At 41.9% G+C, this 22493-nt stretch overlaps 1 protein-coding gene across 2 annotated transcripts in view; it reads left to right on the top strand.

The window, feature by feature from the left end:
* LOC138363929 (uncharacterized) overlaps positions 1-22493 on the top strand; it is a 317396-nt gene that overhangs the window by 19409 nt on the left and 275494 nt on the right. The gene's annotated exons all lie outside the window — the stretch shown is intronic.

Here is a 22493-nt window from a genome sequence, read left to right as displayed (position 1 = left end):
TGCTAAATGACAAAATTCTAAGTGTATGACCTTCAAGCCAAAATTATTGTACCTTCAGCCAGTATTTACCTAGTTACGGACAATTTAATTTCATAACACATACTGAACAGTGTTTCTGTTGGTAGGTGTGCAATACAGATATAAATGGTTGTATTTCTTCATTAACAATTCCATGGATGAACAAGGTCAACCTGTCTGCTATTAGATATGTCACATTGTACACAAGATGATTTGCCAATGGATTTTAAAACCAACCTAACCTTAAGTTTTGCCTGAAACGCTGTGCGTATTATTTATTTATTTATTTATTTATGCATATACAAGAATGTACATAAGGAATGTGAGGATACAAATATGGTAATTACAGTCTTGTAAAGCCACTAGCACGCGCAGCGTTTCGGGCAGGTCCTTAATCTAAGAAAATTTTAAGGAGGTAAATACTTGCAAAAATTATAGACAAAAAAATGATAACAGATTACATAAAATGAAAAAAAGATGAGAGAAAATTGTAGGTACAGTATATTAAAGCACATAGGTAGCTGAGATTGATTGCAATGACAGCTTGAATGGTAGTTGACAAAAAATTGGTAGGCACAATACAGCAGAAACAATATAAGATTGGTTGCAATGACAGCTTGAATGGTAGTTGACAAAAATTGGTAGTCACAATACAGCATATGGCTAGCACATAAAAGAAGACAGCAATGAACACAATGATAAGGTTGTTTGATATTACATAAAAATTAGGAGATTGGGTAACACTAGGTACAGAGCAAATTTAAAGCTCAGTGTAGGAAACTAAGAAGATGAAGTTAGGTACTTTTTGGTTTTGCTTTTAAATAAGGCAAAAGTTTTACAGTTTTTCAATTCACTAGGGAGTGAGTTCCATAGACTAGGTCCCTTATTTTGCATAGAGTGTTTACACAGATTAAGTTTGACCCTGGGGATATCAAAGAGATATTTATTTTTGGTGTGGTGATAATGGGTCCTATTACATCTGTCCAGGGAGAGTTTCAGAGCATGGTTTGCATTTGAGAACAGGGTTTTGTAAATGTAGTTGACACAAGAGAATGTGTGGAGGGAGTTAATATTTAGAAAGTTTAGGGATTTAAACAATGGAGCTGAGTGTTGTCTGAAAGCAGAGTTAGTTATTATTCTGATAGCAGATTTTTGCGGTGTGATGATGGGCTTAAGGTGGTTTGCAGTGGTAGACCCCCATGCACAGATACCATAATTAAGATAGGGGTAGATTAGTGCATAATATAGTGAGAGGAGAGCAGAGTTAGGAACATAATATCTGATTTTGGAGAGTATACCAACTGTCTTAGAGACTTTCTTAGTTATGTGTTGAATGTGGGTGCTGAAGTTGAGTCTCTTGTCTAGGAATAGGCCAAGAAATTTGCCATCATTTTTATTACTGATGTTGATGTTGTCTATCTGTAGCTGAATTGCATTTGATGATTTGCTTCCAAATAAGATGTAGTAAGTCTTTTCGATGTTTAATGTTAGTTTGTTCGTTGACATCCATAAGTGGACATTTTTTAATTCATTATTCACAACATTATTTAGTGTATGTGGGTTGAGGTTTGAATAGATAAGAGTAGTATCGTCAGCAAACAGTATAGGTTTGAGAATATTAGAGACATTAGGCAGATCGTTTATATATATAAGAAATAGAAGAGGTCCTAAGATGCTGCCCTGTGGCACTCCAACGGTAATTGGTAGAGTGGAAGAAGTTGTATCATTGATGGTTACATATTGGTGTCTGTCACTAAGATAGGATCGGATGTAGTCAAGGGCAAGGCCTCGGATTCCATAATGCTGGAGTTTAAGTAAGAGGTAGTTGTGATTAACAGTATCAAAGGCTTTTCTTAGGTCAATGAAGAGTCCAATCGGAAACTCATTTTTGTCAAGGGCTGAGTAGATAATGTCAAGGAGACTAATGATTGCATCGTTGGTGCTCTTTTGGGACCGGAAGCCAAACTGGCAGGGGCTGAGTATGTCGAATTTTACGAGGTAGGAATAGAGCTGTTTGTAAATAATTTTTTCAAATATTTTTGATAGAATGGGTAGATTTGATATTGGTCTATAATTGTTTATGTCCGCCGGATTGCCTCCTTTATGGACTGACGTTACTCTTGCTTTTTTGAGGATATCAGGGAAGGTGTGACACTCTATAGATTTGTTGAACAGTAGTGCTATGGGTGGGGCAAGGATTAGTGGCTTTAAGCATATGTAGTATGTACTAGCTCTACCTAGAATTCCAACATTATGTTTGTAACTCATTTTCAATGTACTGTACTTTTACCCGATTAAACATTATCTTACCTTCTACCCAGCCTCACCTCACCTAAACCAAACCAACCTAATTTAACCCTACTGAGCCTAACAGCCTAAATTTATAGCTATAGCTATATCAGCCTATAGTAATCTATAGCTAATCCTACCCTAACAATACACAGTACTGTATATGGATTATTGTAATGTAAAAAATTATGAAGTGAGGACCTGGATATATGAAGAGGAGAGTCTATTTGATTATGAAATACTGTATATGTTTGATACTCTGTTGGACAGGAAAATTTGGAAAACTACTCGAGCACTTGCAGTAACTGTTGTTCCTCAGGCATAAGAGAGAAAAGGGTATGATGTAGTTTTCTAAAATTTCAAAGGATTTTTTTTTTGTTCTTAACATTCACAGTTGTTTTACCATTGACAGTTGTGTAATCCTATGGTTTATTTATTTCTTACATTTTACATTTATAACAAGTTTTTAATTTAGATGAATATTTAAGTAAAATTTTTACAATCTGCTGGTTATGATCCCATGTACAATAAATATGAAACTTGTAAAATACTTTTGATCATTTATCATGGTGTAAATCATTAATCATGAAATCAATAATTAAGTAAGGCATTTAAATAAAATAATTATATGTTAAATTTTAATTATTAGCCTATACTGTACTCGGCTGCCCATGTCTGTAGAAGCAAGATCTGGCTCTTGTCCCTATCTTTTAGGTGTGGCTTAAAACTTACTTACCTGATTTACCTCATTTTATCCGAGGGCCACTAACCCTAGTGGTCTCGACGAGAGCAGAAAGCCGGCGGGCTGTCAAAGGTCCCCCCCATTTGCCTTGATCTTTTCCAGGTATATTTTGAAATTCAGTTATAGCACTTTTGTAAAAGTACCGTACTCTTTCTATTGAAACTAGGTATCAAAACCCAATACACACTAACCATTTCTGCTTTTTGTTTTATACTTTTATTTTCTGACCAGAACCACTTTTGATAATGTCCTACCCTCCCTGTGAATAGGACTAAATACATTTAGGCAATACTTTGCCATGGTGCAGTGAGATGTTTTCAGATATCCCTCTAGGTCATACTGCAGTAAGAGAAACTTAAGAGATCTATTCAGCCTGGAATGCTCTCCAGAATATTTATTCATCTAAACTCTAAACCTTCCCAAAGCTTTACTCAGCATCAAAGAGATTGTTGAGAAATGCTCCATCACCTGATAGTTGGCGTGCCAGTCCCCTGCCCCCAACTGCCACCAGTTATCAGCATTTACATTTATATACACACACACACACATTCACACATTACATTCACCAAAGAGTCAGAGCTCAACTCCCTCAAGCACAACTAGGCGAGTACACACACACATACATGGAAATCAGGCTCTGCTTACCTCCTACTAAATACAATATAATGGTGGAGACCACTATTTGTTCAGTTAAGTAGCTTGTTGATTCTTCTTTAAAACTCAGTTTTGTTGTGTGGAGAAAGCTCAAGCTATTAGTGTATGTTTTGGGTGTGTAGTTATACAAGTACAAGCTTCTGATTGGCAAGCATTCAGGCATCTCTGACAATTTAGTTATTGTCTCGGCAGTGATGATTCGTCTCGAGTTTTTGACTCCCCAAGGGAGTCTGGGGATGCTAAACCAACTCACACCAAATGGGAAAACCATAAACAAGGTAAAGCTCCCTAAAGCAAGCAATAACTGCATGGAAACATTGGTAACCTGACAAGCCATGTACTTTGAGAACAAGAGTTCATAGATTTAAACTAACTAAACAAAGCTGTCGAAGAATTATAAGAAAATTCACTATCGTAAACAGAGTAGTAGACGGTTGGAACAAGTTCAGTGAGCAGGTGGTAGAGGCCAAAACCATCAGTACTTTTAAAGCGTTTTATGACAGAGTGCTGGGAAGACGGGACACCACGAGCGTAACTCTCATCCTATAACTACACTTAGGTAATTAAAAAAATTACACACACTGTCCAGACCCAACTGGTAGTTAATGGCAACTAGTAAGGTCCCTAGTAACTTTCCTTTCATTGTTTTGGGGATAATTAAATTCATTATTCATAACAAATTGCTACAATTCTAGCTGGACTGAACATTTGTAGTCCTATGTCATCACAAACACTGACTGTAGAATATTTATCACTGTGCCACAGGACCCATCATTGCCCCACAAGACAGTAGGACAAGAGGACACAAGGGAAAGCTGGAAATATAAATGAGCAGAAGGAAATGCTCATACCATGTACAAGTGGTCAATAAGTGGAATGCACTGAAGAAATGACTTGTGGAAGCCACCACCAACCACAACTTTTCAAGCCAAATTCTACAAAGGATTTGAACATTAATAGGGAGGGTATAAAGAGGTTGATCACTATCCAGTAGATACCGATAGGTACGTACAGGACCCAGCAACTGCACTACGGAACTTGTCAACTGTGCTACAGGTCCTGTCAATCTTCCACAGGGCCCATCACTGTGCCACAGTAAACATCTCAAGCTACAACATTGGAATCAAAGGTCACTCCCTTCAATACTTGCAATCATACCTCAGTGGCAGGCTCCAGTATGTTTCTGTGAATCATGCTAACTCTCCCACTGCCAGTTAACATTGGCACTCCATAGTGGTTTTTTTGGTCATCTCTCATTTATATCAATGATCTTTCTAATATAACTTAACACGAATCCAATTCTATTTGCTAATGATACAACTTTCGTCTTCTCTAATGGTAACCCACTTATTCTAATGACACTAGATGCAGAACTGAAAACAAAAAAGTTTACCAATGGCTGTTTGCTAACAAACTTACTCTTAACAAGATATTTTACATACTGTTTGGTAACAAGTCCACCAATCGGATTAACCTAAGTACTGTATTAACAGGTATCAAATAATGTGTAGATTAGAAGATAAATGTCTTGAAGTTCACACTGACAACAAGTTTAACTTTCATTGCCATATACAAAATGCAACTTGAAAATTATCTAAAACAGTAAGCATTGTCTCTAAGATGGAGGTACTACGTACCTCGTTCTTCCTTGGCAACACTATTATAAGAATAAGAATAATTTTTTCTGATAACGGAGGAATGAGACAACGACAGCATTGGGAACTATTTTATTTAATTTTTTAGTAGAAACAAATAAATAAATTTTTCAGACCATGTTAATGAACAGGATAACTTGTTTAAGTTTACAACAGCATAAATACATGTATAACTTGACTACAATGACTTAATAACATTAATACATATGCTTATATCCGGTAACTAAATAGAACATGGTCTGCAGAACGCGGAATCCTTATTAACTATTGGTACAAGTAAGGCAAACGTTTACATAATTTTCAAGTAGAATCAGGGCTTATAGAGTATCATATAGTGGCCTAACACATGACAGAAATAATGCGCCAATCCCAGACATAATGTGAAATGGTAAATTACTAGTAGCTGTAGAATACACCTATAGGACAAATTTAACAATACTCTTACAAGTGAGAGTAAGTAGCTGCGGACAGCGTAATACTTAGGGGCCGGCGCTGCACCCCCACTCGCAGAGCCAGCTGGCCGGACCCCCCCCCCCCCCCCGAAGGGCGAGTGCCCGCTGGCCGCGGAATTGGTTTGGATTGATGTCCAAAGAGCTTGGAAAGGATGATGTGAGGAAAAAAGATGGGGCGATGAAATTCTTGGAAGAGGATTTGGATGTGGAGAGAGGAGGCTTGAAATTTCGGTGGCCCGTCCACCTTGGATTGGAGATGTTTTTTCCAGCAAAGCCTGTAGCTTAAGTTCTTGGGCGGCAGGAGGCTAGTGGTGGGACATGGTTATGTCGTCCTGGTTCACTTGAGGTGGTCTGTCTGGCTTGGAGGAGGCGTCTTCCTTATTGAGGTGGTGAGAGGAAAGTTCACTGTTGCTTGTTGTTATCTTGACCACGAGGTATTCGCATGTACTTCCCCAAATGATATCGGCGTTATTGGTGTTCCTGTCGGGTCTTCATCTTCCAGGAAGGTCACTTGTCCCCTCTTGAAGTCATATTTAGGGTCGACGTATTCACTCTCCAGAGCGCAGAGGTCAACATAATGTTCCACGGTCTCGTGGTGGACAAACACAGGGTAAGGAAAGCAGGTCTTGAGCTGGTTGTTGCTCCTGTTGCATTCTAAGGCAATGACCGTTCTTGTGCTTCGATTGCTGTTGAAAGTGCCATCGTGAATGAGGTAAATCCATAGTAGGGCTTTTTCTTGCTTGATTTGCTTGGGTTTAGGTCGAAGTCTGGGGCCTCATATGTGACGGTCTCAGCCGAGGTAGATGGAAACAATGGTGATTCTAGGAACTTGGTTGGTTGGCCTGGTGTGGACGTCTGTGTAGCAGGAGCAGAAGCGTTGGGAAGCACTGGAAATAATGTAGCTTGGATATCGAAGCTTGCCGGCTGATTGGTTGTTGGGTTGGCAGTTACTGTTTATTTATTTCATCTAGTCGTACTTGGCAGTCCATGGAGACGGCGATGTGATCTCCTCCGCAATTGAGGCACAGTTTGTTGGGTGGCCTTGACTGTAGCAGCAGTCAGAGCCGTGTTTTCTGGTGTTGATGGTACCAGGGTCCTGGGTGGCGGTGTAGACACTCGTGTGGCTGACGAATATGGTTCGTTCAGCCAAGTAGCGACGGTTAGGAGTGATGATCAGGTTGGAGTTTCGTAGGGCGTCCTGGTGTTCTGGTGCAAACAGTTGCTCCAGAGCTTGCTCGCTTGAATAGAGAAGTACAGCGCCGTCAGCATCGTCACGGATGTCCAACGGGGCTGCATTCGTGATGTCGACGATTTTCCTTAGTAATTGGGGTCCGGTGTAGTATGTTTCGTCACGAAACCGGACCTTTATGCGGTAAATCATGGCTCTCATCGTTGCTGCCCAATGTTTACCCACCCGGCAGTGCTGGGTGCAGAGAGCCTGATCTAGGGTTTCGGTCGTCTGCTTTATTTTGTTTATTTTCATGCCTTTTATCTGGCCGCTGAATGTTTTCAATGTGGAAGCGTGATGACATCTTGCCTGACATGAGTGAAAACGTCACGCCTCCATCGTCTGACGGCCTTAATTGTTTCCTGCACATGCCCGGTAATGTGACAGCTGCGTGGCCCGTCCAATCCGTAAGAATGTGGGGCGTAGTCATTGTGAGGGCGCAGGCCGCGTAAGGGGCATCAGCGTGTAGGGCGTTGACTTCTCATCTGACGTTGGGGGCCGTGCCACCAGGAATGGCGTAGCCGCAAGTTCTGCGTCGCGGGGTATCATGGAGTTTTTCCTTGTCTGCGTCCACGTCCGTGCCCATACACCCGTTACCTCTGCCATTAAAAAAACAGTCAGGAATTTCCAGTACTGAAAAAAGGTACAGAGTCGGGCGTACATGGCTGGTAAATGCTGCTAGGTAAGCAGCATCCTGGAAGTGACCAATGGAGCCCCGTCTGGTGCATGTGTATACAATGCGGGCGTCTTGATGTCCGCGTGTTGTGGGCGTATTACCTCGTGCATGCCTCGCGTGCTATGCCCTGCCACGCCAGGACATCCTCGTGACGCCGTCATCTCTGTGTCCCGCCCTTGCAGAGACTAGCCCAGTGAGGTTGACCCCAGGGCGGGTGAGTAGGACCTGCGTGTGCCAATCCGTGCCGTCCGTCGGGAGTGTTCATCGTGCGCGATCCTATGTTCTCCGTCCATGATGTGTTCCCAATGGTCTGTAGTCGTTCTAATGCGTGCTACGCGTGCTGTGTACCGCCACGCCGGGTCGTCCTCGTGGGCGTCGTTGTCGTTGTATCCCGCCCTCGCGGAGGCTAGCCCCAACGCAGCTGAGTAGTTCCTTCATGCGCCCATCCGTGCAGTCCATCGAGAGTGTTCTTCGGGCGCAAAACCAATGTTCCCCGTCCATGTGTTGTTCCCCGATGGTCTGTAGTCGTTCTGGAAATATTACGGCAGTAAGGGTTGGCAGGGGTGAGCATGTGGCATAAGTAGGACAGTGTGGTAAAGCAGTGGGGGAATTAAACGCTCCGAAACCCGAACGAACAGGGCTCCTTGCACCAAGCTGAAGACAACGTTGTACAGACCATATACACTGACGGAACACGCAAAGTGTGTTAAATAGTTGTAACGGTTCTATTGTTACGTAAAGTATGGTGACAAATAAACACAGACACTAAGATACTATATATATATTTGGTCGAATATACAGAAGTACACAGGTGATACGTTGGTGTGAGTTGAGCGCACTGAGCGTTGGTGCAGTATCTCGCAAGTGTCTGCTCTAGACCACACTTGAAAGTAGACTCTGGTTTAATATTTGATTGATGAAGATTAAGCCACCCAAAAGGTGGCACGGGCATGAATAGCCCGTAAGTGGTGGCCCTTTTGAGCCATTACCAGTATCAATAGCTGATACTGGAGATCTGTGGAGGTGCGACTGCACCCTGCATGGCGGGAGATGTCTCCCTTGTGAATGTGTTATGAAGATGAAGCCACCCAAAAGGTGGCACGGGCATGAATAGCCCGTAAGTGGTGGCCCTTTCGAGCCATTACCAGTATCAATAGATGATACTGGAGATATGTGGAGGCGCAACTGCACCCTGCGTGACGGGAGATGTCTCCCGGACCAAGTGGTGACCAAATGGTGTTTAATATTTGCTATCCTGCTGCTTATATGCCCGGGCAACTCCTCACCGTATTGCTCGGGCAACGCCTCACCTCATTCATCTCCAAAGGTTGATAGGAATATTAACAATGCATTTGGAGCGAGTATATTATTGGATAATCTACTCGCTACAGAACTCCCCCTCCCAGGGAATGAAAGGAAAAATACTTGATCAAGGAACTTAGCTGGTCAGTGAATTGTACGCCCTGCTCGCGTTACATAACCATCAAAGTTAACTTCCTCCTCTTCGCTGATGTCATCTAACTGGGGTCGTAGGGTGGGAGGTCGCACAGGATCGTCCGTCGTCGTAGGATCAGGTTGTGGTGCGGCTGGTAACTTTGGTCGAAAAGTGAACTGCGTAGTCAGCGGATGTGTCTCTGGATTTAGCAGTGTCGCAGACGTTGAGACGAAGCCTGGAGCAGAGCAGAGGGCTGAGTGAGGCCGGAGTCGTGAAGTTCTATGTGGGAGAGCGTGGCGGCTAGATTGAGAATTGTGAGTGTCTAAACTCGGGGAGCGAGAACGTGGCGGCTCGATGCGGTCGTAGTCTGCTGTCTGCTCTGTGTCGAAGCTGTAGCGTCTTGGGTTGACTGTGGAAATTGTAGTCTGGTACCAAAAGATGTAGGCAGTGTGTGGACATGCTCGGTGTAGCAGGAAAGAAGAATGTGCATAATTGTTGCGTTCTTGGGTCGCTGGTGGAGCATTTAGATCCGGGGCGGATGGGCTCGGGCACCAGGACATTAGGAGGTAATGTAGGCACGTAGTTAGGACAACGAGGTAATCACATCTAGAGCTGAATTGTCCTGAAGGCGACGAAGTGTCGGAAACGCAAGCTGTAAGTCCTGTACTGCGCAAAGGGCTTGAGTCGGCCGAGTATCAAAATGCAGTGAACGTGTAGATGAATCTGATGACAGAGCAGCTGTCGTGGGCGTAGGACAAGCAGTGCCCTGGCAGCGACGGAGAGTCGGCAGGGCAGGCTGTAGATCCCACATTATGTAGTTACTGATGAAGCTGCCAGATGAGTGAGTAGTGATCGTGGAGCAGCAAGCCGTAGTAGATGAAAATGCAGAGATGATCGCGATGAAAATCATAGCTGTCGCAAGGGTGTTGGCAACGTTCCACGACAGGTGGCTGCGGTCCACAGCAAGCAGCAGCAGTGGAGGACCAGTGAGAGTCCATGTTGTAGTCCATCGTGGCTGGGTATCGTCGAAACTCTCTGGGGTCACCAATGTAACGGTTCTATTGTTACGTAAAGTATGGTGACAAATAAACACAGACACTAAGATACTATATATATATTTGGTCGAATATACAGAAGTACACAGGTGATACGTTGGTGTGAGTTGAGCGCACTGAGCGTTGGTACAGTATCTCGCAAGTGTCTGCTCTAGACCACACTTGAAAGTAGACTGGTTTAATATTTGATTGATTGATTGATAAAGATTAAGACACCCAAAAGGTGGCACGGGCATGAATAGCCCTGCGTCAAATCCGTCAAAAAAAACCAGATGCGATTCATCAGTGCTTCGTTAGAGATGGACTGATAAAGGTGAGAAAAACCGCAGAGGGCAAAATGTTCACAATTACTAAAGAAGAGAACCTCAACGCTTTCCTCTCCCAATGTGGTCTGTCTCAGCTCATTATCACTCCCAGTGAATTAACTTAATTAACCCCCTGTCAACTAGTGGGGCTAGGTTTCCTAAGTCTCATTGTTTCATTTTCTGACTTAATTTTTAACTTACTCTTAACTAGTCATTTACTGAAATTATTTAATTGAGTGCATAAATAGTTCTTCAGGTCTTATTAATTATACAGTCATAACTGAACTATTTATAGTTAATAATCATTAGCTTAAATTTGCCTATGCTTATTATTCAACTTTTCTTTGATTCCATTTATTACCTAGGTTGCCTAGCCTCGCCATGCTCCCTTACTCCATTGTACCCCTGGCTTTGCCTGCATCTCAAATTGCAAATTGTTACTTACAGTGTACCTGAGAGTACTTGTAAGCAATCTACCTCATTTTTCATTTTTGCTCAATTTGTTTTTGTATTGCTTAGTCTTGTTTATATTTTTGTTTTGTATTTCTATATCTAGTGTTTTGTATAGTCCATGTTTATATGTTTTTTCGTTAATCTCATTTATTACCTAGGTTGCCTAGCCTAGCCATACTCCCTTACTCCATTGTACCCCTGTAAGCCCCTTTTGAGTTTGCTTTGTTCTGTATTGTGTACATCTTTTTCCCTATTTTATAGCTTATTTCTACCTTGTTATTTGCCTTTCTTCCCTTGTTTTTCCTGCAATCAGCTTTTTTTATGCAGACAAGTATAGACCCTGAACTTAACCTCTTATCCACTATCTATGACAATTATCACTTTAATGATCTAAATTGCAGATATTTTGCAGCACATGATGTAAACAATGTATTAACTCATAATCACAATATCTCTGTAATCAATTTGAACGTTAGATCCCTAGGTAAACACTTCGATGATGTTAGTGCCTTGATTGAAGCTATTGACAACAAATTCTCTTTTATTATACTTACTGAAACATGGTTGAAAGAGGATACTACTCAGCTCTTTAACATGCCTAACTACTCAGCAATTCACAACTGTCGTCAACTTCAGAGAGGTGGTGGCACTGCTCTTTACTACCACCAAGAACTAACATGCTTAAAAGAAATTAGAACCAGAGACTGCTATGGGGAGTATATCTTCGCCAGCTTCAGAGTCAAGGGTGCCGAGTCTGTCCTGACTGTGGGTGCAGTTTATAGAATTCCTAACACTGATGTGTCCGAATTCAACTCAAACCTTAGAAATCTAATACTTGATAACAGACTGAACAAAAACTACCTAATTATCGCAGGGGACTTTAATATTGACCTCTGCGAGCCTGAACACCCCACTGCTGTTAGCTTCATCAACTGTATGAATTCCTGCTTCCTCATACCCTTAATCACTAGACCTACTAGAATCACTGATAGCACTGCCACGACGCTCGATCACATCTGGACAAACATAACCTCTCCGCTTACTTCAGGTATAATCACCGATAGCACTATAGATCATTACCCCACATTTCTCTTAACTAACATTAGCAAACCACCTCTTGAGTCAAGAGTGATACGTTTTAGACTACACAATGAAACTGCTATAGACAATTTTATAACTGCTGCTGATAATGTCAACTGGGAGTCCGAGTTAGGTAACATAGTGGACATCAACCTAGCAGTGCAATATTTTCTTCAAAAAACTCTTAGCCTTTATAATACCCACTGTCCTATGCTTACAAAACAAGTCACAACCAAAAGGCTTAACAATCCCTGGCTTACAAAGGGAATACTTAAATCTATTAATAAAAAACATGACCTTGAGAAGAAGTATAGGTTAGGAATTGTCTCCAAAGAATTCTCAAAGAATTACTCATTATTGCTGTCTAAGATAATTAGACGAGCCAAAACTAAATACTACGAAGATAAATTTACCCAAATAAAGAGCAACATTAAACAAACTTGGAGAACAATTTCTCAAATATTGGGATCAAAGAAGTCTTTAAATAACAAACGACTCTCCTGTCTAATAACGATGGTCAGCTTTCAGCCTCTGATTCTGCTATTGAGTTCAATAGGTTCTTCTCTTCCATTGGTTCATCCCTTGCAAATGATATTCCATCTTCCAGTACAGACATTAATGACTATCTTTCAGGTAACTATCCACAGTCTCTGTACCTAAAGCCTATTAATTCCACTGACGTCAATGAGATAATCCTTTCCCTTAAAACCAAGTCTGGTGCCCTTGAGGAGATACCAACTTTAATTTACAAAAAAGCCTCCAGATCTTTAGCCCCTGCTATTGCTTTGCTCTTCAACAAGTCACTTAAACTCCAAACCTTCCCAGATATTCTAAAAAAAGCGAGAGTAACGCCTGTCCACAAATGTGGTAATCTCACAGATGTTAACAACTACAGACCTATATCTATCCTGCCAAACTTGTCAAAAAATTTTGAAAAACTAATCTATAAGCAGCTTTACTCATATCTAGCCAAACTCAATATACTTAGCCCTTGCCAATATGGCTTCAGACCCAAAAAAAGCACTAACGATGCACTTATTAGTATGCTTAACTCGATTCATACAGCTCTTGATAAAAATGAGTTCCCTGTTGGGTTGTTTGTGGACCTGCGTAAAGCTTTTGATACTGTCAACCACCAAAACCTTCTTCTTAAATTACATCATTATGGAGTCAGAGGACACTCCCTACAATACCTCAAATCCTACCTTACTGACAGGCTCCAATATGTTTCTGTGAATAATACAATTTCTCCCACCCTACCCATCAACATTGGTGTTCCCCAGGGCAGCATACTTGGCCCTCTCCTCTTTCTCATCTACATTAATGACCTTCCAAATGCCTCCCAACACCTCAAACCAATTCTATTTGCTGACGACACAACCTTCATTTACTCCAGTCCTGATCCCCTTGCTCTAAATGCCACAGTAAATACTGAGCTAAATAAAGTCCATCTGTGGCTAACTGCCAACAAACTCACCCTTAACATTGACAAAACTTTCTATATTCTGTTTGGCAATAAATCCTCTAATCAAATAAATCTCAAAATAAAATATACCCAAATTTGTAACAAATTAGATGGCAAATTCCTTGGCATTCTCATTGACCACAAGCTGAATTTCCAGGGACACATTCTAAACATATCAAAAAAAGTTTCAAAAACTGTGGGCATTCTTTCTAAGATCAGATATTATGTACCACGCCCTGCCCTGGTGACTCTCTATTACTCCCTTATCTATCCATATCTCAACTATGGTATTTGTGCTTGGGGCTCTACTACCCAAAATCACTTACGTCCTCTAATTACTCAACACAAAGCTGCTATTAGGACAATATCCAATTCTGGCCCCAGTCATCACTCGGTACCCCTACTCAAATCCCTGAATATGTTAGACATTAAGTCACTGCACATTCTCTCATGTGTATTATACATATATAAAACGCTAAACTGTAATGCCAATCCTGATCTCAAAAGCTTCATAGAAGGTTGTAACAGAACCCATGAGCATCACACCAGAAATAAATACAGTTTTGATATTCCTAGAGTATGACTTAATCAAACTAGAAATGCTCTACAAATCAAGGGGCCCAGAATGTGGAATGACCTTCCCAACCATGTTAAAGACAGTACCTCTCTCAACCAGTTTAAGTTAAAAACGAAGCTATACCTAATAAATTCCCTGTAACCTACCTTACCCCTCTATTGTCAACCCATGTATGTTTTTTGTTTTGTTTTTGTTTTTCAAATCAACGCTGTTTTAATGTAATTTTCTGTAATAATTTGTAATTGTATTTGTGCTGTTTTTTCAACAATGTTCCCCCCTCTTTTACCCCTATTTTTATTTGTACTCAACGCATTTTTTTCTTTTTACCCATTAGTTTTAAGCTTTAGTCAGTAGTGTTTTTTCCTGCCCGAAACGCTTTGCGTAATAGTAGCTTTAGGCATTGTATGTACTAGCTCTATCTATAAAGCCAACAAACTTTGTAAAATCTCTTTATGTATGTACCTTTGCCTAAATAAAAATTATTATTATTATTATTATGAAGTTGTTGTTGCTCTTGGTCATCTTCGGAAGCCGCCTGGTGAATCCGATTGATCTGTTTTTCCAGCTTTTGAAGGAGGTCACTTTGAGCTGAGAGGGTTTCCTCGGCCTGAATCTTATGTATTTGATCCATTGCATCATTTGCAACAGTTTGTAAGTTGAGAATTTCTTGGTTGTTGTTCGTCGACGATTCAAGGAGGCGGTCTATGGTTTGTTGTTGTCGGGTGACTGTGGCTTGGAGGGCCGAAATAGCTTCAGATTGCATTAGCACAAAGTTGTGCAGTTTCTGCAGCCATGGGTTCCTTCTGAGAGGTTTGAAGTTTAGACAGGGAGCCATAGATTGAATGAATTCTAGAGCTTGAGATTTGAGTTGAGTTGAAGGGGGGGAATGAGGAGGGGGAGCGGATGCTGTGTTTACCAACATCGGCGAGGATTGCAGCGTTGCCAGAGTTCCATTCAGATCTCTAGGAGTAATGGATGCAGAGCGAGAGGCACCCCTACCTTGCTTGTTGCTATGTTTGGGCATGTTTTCGGCGATAGATTCTTGGTAGTGTTTCTAAAGGTAGATACTTGGAGAATTATAGTAGGGATAGGCGTATAGGGAACGCTTGACAGAAAGGTCGTAGATAGGCAGGCGAAAATTGGTTAATTTTGGTTGATTACTGTTGAGGTTCACTGTGAGTTATGGCATATTAAGTCTCCATGCACTTAACTCGTGCTGGGCAGCAGTTAGGCCATGCAACGTTGAGTGGAGACGAAATTAACACTAATTTTCTGCAGCAGTGTCGGAGCCGGTGCCACCCGCCAGCGTTTCCCGCCAAAATCCCAGTATATTAAAGCACATAGGTAGCTAAGATTGATTGCAATGACAGCTTGAATGGTAGTTGACAAAAATTGGTAGTCACAATTAATACAGCATATGGTTAGCACATAAATGAAGACAGCAATGAACACAATGATAAGGTTGTTTGATATAACATAAAAATTAGGAGATTGGGTAACACTAGGTACAGAGCAAATTTAAAGCTCAGTGTAGGAAACTAAGAAGATGAAATTAGGTACTTTTTTGTTTTGCTTTTAAATAAGGCAAAAGTTTTACAGTATTTCAATTCACTAGGGAGTGAGTTCCATAGACTAGGTCCCTTAATTTGCATAGAGTGTTTACACAGATTAAGTTTGACCCTGGGGATATCAAAGAGATATTTATTTCTGGTGTGGTGATAATGGGTCCTATTACATCTGTCCAGGGAGAGTTTCAGAGCATGGTTTGCATTTAAGGATAGGGTTTTGTAAATGTAGTTGACACAAGAGAATGTGTGGATGGAGTTAATATTTAGCAAGTTTAGGTACTTAATCAAGGGAGCTGAGTGTTGTCTGAAAGCAGAGTTAGTTATTATTCTGATAGCAGATTTTTGCTGCGTGATTATGGGATTAAGGTGGTTTGCAGTGGTAGACCCCCATGCACAGATACCATAATTAAGATAGGGGTAGATTAGTGCATAATATAGTGAGAGGAGAGCAGAGTTAGGAACATAATATCTGATTTTGGAGAGTATACCAACTGTCTTCGAGAATTTCTTAGTTATGTGTTGAATGTGGGTGCTGAAGTTGAGTCTCTTGTCTAGGAATAGGCCAAGAAACTTGCCATCATTTTTATTACTGATGTTAATGTTGTCTATCTGTAGCTGAATTGCATTTGATGATTTGCTTCCAAATAAGATGTAGTAAGTCTTTTCGATGTTTAATGTTAGTTTGTTCGTTGACATCCATAAGTGGACATTTTTTAATTCATTATTCACAACATTATTTAGTGTATGTGGGTTGAGGTCTGAATAGATAAGGGTAGTATCGTCAGCAAACAATATAGGTTTGAGAATATTAGAGACATTAGGCAGATCGTTTATGTAACAATGTAACAATAACAATGTAACCAGAGTAAGCAACATAAATGTGCAGCAAATTCCTGGAATATAACTGTCATTAGAAAATAACGGGAACAAATCATGAAGCTGGGAAAACAAGAATTACAATAAGACTGAAAAGAGTGATAAATTGATAGGCACAATGTCGGGTGGAACGCTTCAGCTGGAGCTTCACGAGCTGAGGCATCCGCTTCCGGGAATCTTAACATGGAACTGGAACGTTAGCAGCTGTAACATCGTCTGCTGAGACGAACAATGAGCAACATGAGCAATGCATCAAACGTATCATTAAATGGTGGTAGGCTAGATGTAAATATTTTGCCCGAAAATGATAAACATAAATGTAACCAGAGTAAGCAACATAAATGTGCAGCAAATTCCAGGCGTAAAGTACGGTAATAAATTTCTGAGGGACGTCGACGACGGATCCTGAACCACTGCCACTTACCCATGACTGCAACTATCGTACCCGTGATGAATAATTATAAGTGCATGCTCAGCTGGAACACCGCCAGCTGAGCCTTCTGCTGCTGGATCGTCGGCGGGAACACATCTGCCAGGACAACAGCAGCCGGGCAGGCCTTGCGCCGCTGCAGCAATGCCATAACCATCTTGAGATGATTTCGGGGCTTTTTTTTTTTTTAGTGTCCCCGCGGTCCGGTCCTCGACCAGGCCTCCACCCCCAGGAAGCAGCCCGTGACAGCTGACTAACACCCAGGTACCTAATTTACTGCTAGGTAACAGGGGCATAGGGTGAAAGAAACTCTGCCCATTGTTTCTCGCCGGCGCCTGGGATCGAACCCAGGACCACAGGATCACAAGTCCCGCGTGCTGTCCGCTCGGCCGACCGGCTCCCCATAAACATAAATGAACCATAAATGAACCATAAACATAGGAACCATAAATGACTACATAATGCCGGGCAACACCGGCCAGACTTAAGTCTGGAACAAACGTCCTGGGAACATCAGTCAAAGCATCAAGCATCAGTCGGAACAACAAACATCGGCCATCAAACACCAGCCGGAACACCGGCCACTGGGCCGTGCCCCATGGCAGCTGGTCCATCATCTGGGGCCACTTCGGCCAGCTTCAGTGGGCGGAGTTGGCCCCCAGGGGACACGCTCAGCTGGGACACCACCAGCTGGGCCATCAGCTGCTAGGTCATTGCCAGCATAACATAATGGGTAATTGTGCACCATAAATAACTGGTTAAAAGAAGCGTGTTTGACTTATTGAGTAATGGCTACAAATAATTAATTAATAAGAGCAGTCCAAATTAATAAAGGTGTAATTATAAGCCGCCGGAACGGGCCCCGTGGCGGCTGGGCCATCAGCTGCTGGGACATCGTCTGGGGCCACATCAGCCGGGACGTCGCGGGCGGGTCTGGCCCCCAGGGGATACGCTCAGCTGGGCCAACAGCTGCTGGGTCATCGGCAGCGTAACAAGTGGGTAATTATTAACCATAAATACTGGGTGAAATAATGAGATTGAATAAATGGTTATGCCACGAACGAATAATGAAATTAAACAAGCAAATGATAGAGGAATAATTTAGGCCAAGGATCAGCGGCAGGGAACACATCCGGCAGACTGACAGGAGCAACAGATGAGCCGATGTCAGCAGCTGGGCATGGCCCCCCAGTGGCCATGCTCGGGTGGACCACCACCGGCCGGGCCAACGCCGGCATAACACAAAGGGTAAGCAGTAACCAAAACTGGTTATAGGAGCATATTTGCATAATTGAATAATAACCACAACGATTGAATAAGATAACAAACAAATTTAAATGAATAGAATAAAGGCGAATAACGAGTGTTGAATTGCAGTAAGTATGCAGTAACAAATTGCTGAGGTTAATTGACTCATAAAATCAAGTCCAAGAATAAACTAAAGCCAGAGGCTTGCACAATGCTAAATTGAGGAATAAATTGAAAGTCTTAATACACGTCATGACTGAAAGACTAAGAATATAACAAGTTATTTAAGTAAGCGTATAGATAAAGAGGAGGAACGTAAAGCACCGAATCAGGAGCGGGCTCCCGTTCACTAAATTGTCATGAAAGTACGAATACTTAATTACGAAAATATAAAATTTTAGGCAGTATGTATAAACCGCTGGCAAAGCTATAAATTTCCTAAAATTGCAGCGTAAAGAAACTAATCATAGCTGAAAGTCTGAATATAAAGGAATATGTATTACAAAATGATCAAAATAAGAACACTGTTTTCCTAAAACGGTGGGTTTTCTGAGTGGAAGAGAAAACGGATGTCTGGAAGCTGACTTTAACCGCCCCAAGCTGCGCGCGCAACGAGCCGAGGTTATATAAACCTGGACGGAGACTGCGGGGCCCTCTTCACGACAAGCCAGCAGCTGCTCTCTTACAAAACGGCTCACTGCTGCTCAGCGAGTCGTAAACACAGAAGTTTAGCCTGCTCAACTGTTCTCCCAGCATGGACCCTACACCAGTTCCTATCGACAACGTCTCGGAGCGACCCGTCAGGGGCGTCCTGCCCTTCTCAACATTTAAGGTAGTGTTTGTGTAGTTGGCGAGCCGGACCAGTGTTTGTGTTGGCGCGCCGGACCAGTGTTTGTGTTGTTGGCGTGCCGGACCAGTGTTTGTCTCTGTGTTGGTGCGCGCGCCCTGAAGCACGCCTGTTGGTTCAGCCTTGGTGACCAAATGCAAGTGCAGTGATCCTAGAGGGGAAGGTGACCCTCAGTGTTATGGGGCACTGGTTTTTCTCCAGTAGGTGGCTGTTATTTGAAGCACATTCGGGAGGCCTGTCCACCACCCCACCTCCCCCAACTGCTTAGCCCTGTACCTTAAGCTCCCTCACCCAGTCGACGTGAGGTATGCTGCTTGGGCGACTTCTGTTGTGCCGTTATTTATTATTTACGTTCTTTATATAAGTGCTTCTTTACAGTCTGACTGTTAGTCATGGCGTGCTTCCTCACGCTTCAATATTTACTGTAATTCTACCTTTGCTTTCGCCCCATGCCTATGTTTATATATTGGGTAGTGCTGTTATTATTGTTCCAGGACATTTAATGCTCAAGCCAGCTAAAATTCGTGCTGTTGTTTACTCTACTCTAAACGCTGGCTATATAAAATATTATATTATTGTCTTTCAGTTACAATGTGTTATGCCTCACAATTTATTTATCCGCAGTTTATTTATCTTGGACCCGTGATGCGGGTCCAAGCCTCTTGCTGTTACCTTCCTTGGGCTTGCAACTACGATTTGTTTCTCTCTGCAATTTATTATTACAATTTATGCATTGCCCGTGCATGTTTTATTAACTTATTAAAACCCTGGCTTCTTGTATCGAGTTATTTATTAAGTAAAGTAACCTAAGTTGTGCTAGTTCCTGAGTTACAAGCCTCATGCCTTTGACTTTATGATTATCTTGGTATTGTGTATCATTAATTTCCCGCAATTTATTACTGCAATTTATGTGGGTCAAGCCGCATGTTATTTACTCTTACTGGTTTTGCAATTGTGATTGTTTAACTACTGTTTGCCATTAAGTAATCAAGTAACTCAGCTAGGCTATGTTAGGCACGGAGTACGGCCCCCCCCCTTGCCTCTTGCTTAAGATTACTGGCCCTGCATTTACGTTTAGTTACATCAGCTAACTATTCCCGCAAATTATGCAGCGTCTTGCTGCATGTGTATTTATTTATTACTGGTTTACAATTATGTTTGTTTATCATTTTGCTTATCGCTTTTAAGTTACTAGGTAAAGTCAGCTAGGTTAGGCTAGCTGCTGTGTCACAGGACTCCGGCCCCTAGCTTTGTTTTCATGGACTTGTTTTTCCATAAGTTTCCTTAATTTATTAATGAATTTTATGCAGTGTCAAGTTGCATGTTTTCTTTTGCAGGGTTTACATTTAGGTTTGTTTTAACTTTTGCTTATTGCCTATAAGTTATTAGGTAAAGTCAGCTAGGCTAGGCTAGCTGCTGTGTCACAGGCCTTTGGCCCCTAGCTTTGTTTTCTTGGACTTGTTTTTCCATAAGTTTCCTTAATTTATTAATGAATTTTATGCAGTGTCAAGCTGCATGTTTTCTTTTGCTGGTTTTACATTTATGTTTGTTTAACTTTTGCTTATTGCCTTTAAGATATTAGGTAAAGTCAGCTAGGTTATGGTAGCTGCTGTGTCACATGCCTCCGGCCTCTAGCTTTAAGTTTTATGGACTTGTTTTTCCATAAGTTTCCTTAATTTATTAATGAATTTTATGCAGTGTCAAGCTGCGTGTTTCTTTGCTGGTTTTACATTTATGTTTGTTTAACCTCTGCTTTGCCTTTATGTTATTATGTAAAGTAAGCTACCTTGAGGTTACCTTGAGGTGCTTCCGGGGCTTATCGTCCCCGCGGCCCGGTCGTTGACCAGGCCTCCTGGTTGCCGGACTGATCAACCAGGCTGTTGGACGCGGCTGCTCGCAGCCTGACGTATGAGTCACAGCCTGGTTGATCAGGTATCCTTTGGAGGTGCTTATCCAGTTCTCTCTTGAACACTGTGAGGGGTCGGCCAGTTATGCCCCTTATGTGTAGTGGAAGCGTGTTGAACAGTCTCGGACCTCTGATGTTGATAGAGTTCTCTCTCAGAGTACCAGTTGCACCTCTGTTTTTCAACGGGGGTATTCTGCACATCCTGCCATGCCTCCTGGTCTCATGTGGTGTTATTTCTGTGTGCAGGTTTGGGACCAGCCCCCTCTAATATTTTCCACGTGTAAATTATTATGTACCTCTCCCACCTGCGCTCAAGGGAGTACAGTTTTAGGCTCTTTAGTCGGTCCCAATAGTTTAGATGTTTTACTGAGTGGATTCTAGCAGTAAAGGACCTCTGCACGCTCTCCAGGTCAGTAATTTCTCCAGCTTTGAAAGGTGCTGTCATTGTGCAGCAGTACTCTACTCTAGAGAGCACAAGCGTTTTGAAAAGTATCATCATCGGTATAGCATCTCTAGCGTGAAAAGTTCTTGTTATCCAACCTGTCATTTTTCTTGCAGTTGTGACGGCTACTTTATTGTGTTCTTTAAAGGTAAGGTCTTCCGACATGAGTACACCCAGATCCTTTACATTGCCTTTTCGTTCTATGTTATGATTTGCCTGAGTTTTGTACGTGGTTTCCGTTTTTATATTTTCATTTTTTCCATAGCGCATGAGCTGGAACTTATCTTCGTTAAACACCATATTATTTTCTGTAGCCCATAGAAAGACCTGATCTACATCTGACTGGAGGTTCGCCGTGTCCTCTATGTTGCCTACTCTCATGAAGATCCTAGTGTCATCTGCAAAGGATGATACAGTGCTATAGGTTGTGTTCTTGTCTATGTCCGAAATGAGGATGAGAAAAAGTACTGGAGCAAGCACAGTACCCTGGGGGACTGAGCTCTTCACGGTTGATGGGCTGGATTTTATTTTGTAGACTATTACACATTGGGTTCTGTTGGTCAGGAAATTGTAGATCCATCTGCCTATTTTTCCGGTAATTCCTTTTGAACGCATTTTATGTGCAATAACACCATGGTCACATTTATCAAAAGCTTTTGCGAAATCTGTGTAAATTACATCCGCGTTTTGTTTGTCTTCCATAGCATCTAATGCCATATCATAGTGGTCCAGCAACTGCGACAGGCAAGAGCGCCCTGTTCTGAAACCATGTTGTCCGGGGTTATGGAGTTGCTGTGATTCCATGTATTTTGTGATTTTACTTCTTAGCACTCTCTCAAAAATTTTTATGATGTGCGATGTTAGTGCTATCGGTCTGTAATTTTTTGCTTCTGCCTTATTTCCTCCTTTATGAAGTGGTGCTATCTCTGTTGTTTTTAGTATATCAGGAATAACGCCAGTATCTAGGCTTTAGGATGTGATAGTTGCAGGGATCGGGCCCTTGCCTCTTGCTTTAAGTTTATTCTGGCCCTGCATTTACGTTAAGTTTCCTCAGCAAATTTCCCGCATTTTACATCGCTCTTGCTGCATGTT

The sequence above is a fragment of the Procambarus clarkii genome, chromosome 12 (assembly GCF_040958095.1).
Source record: "Procambarus clarkii isolate CNS0578487 chromosome 12, FALCON_Pclarkii_2.0, whole genome shotgun sequence".
In the NCBI taxonomy this organism is placed as follows: Eukaryota; Metazoa; Arthropoda; class Malacostraca; order Decapoda; family Cambaridae; genus Procambarus; species Procambarus clarkii.
Note: the sequence above shows the minus strand (reverse complement) of the source record. Positions and strands in the feature narration are given on the sequence as shown.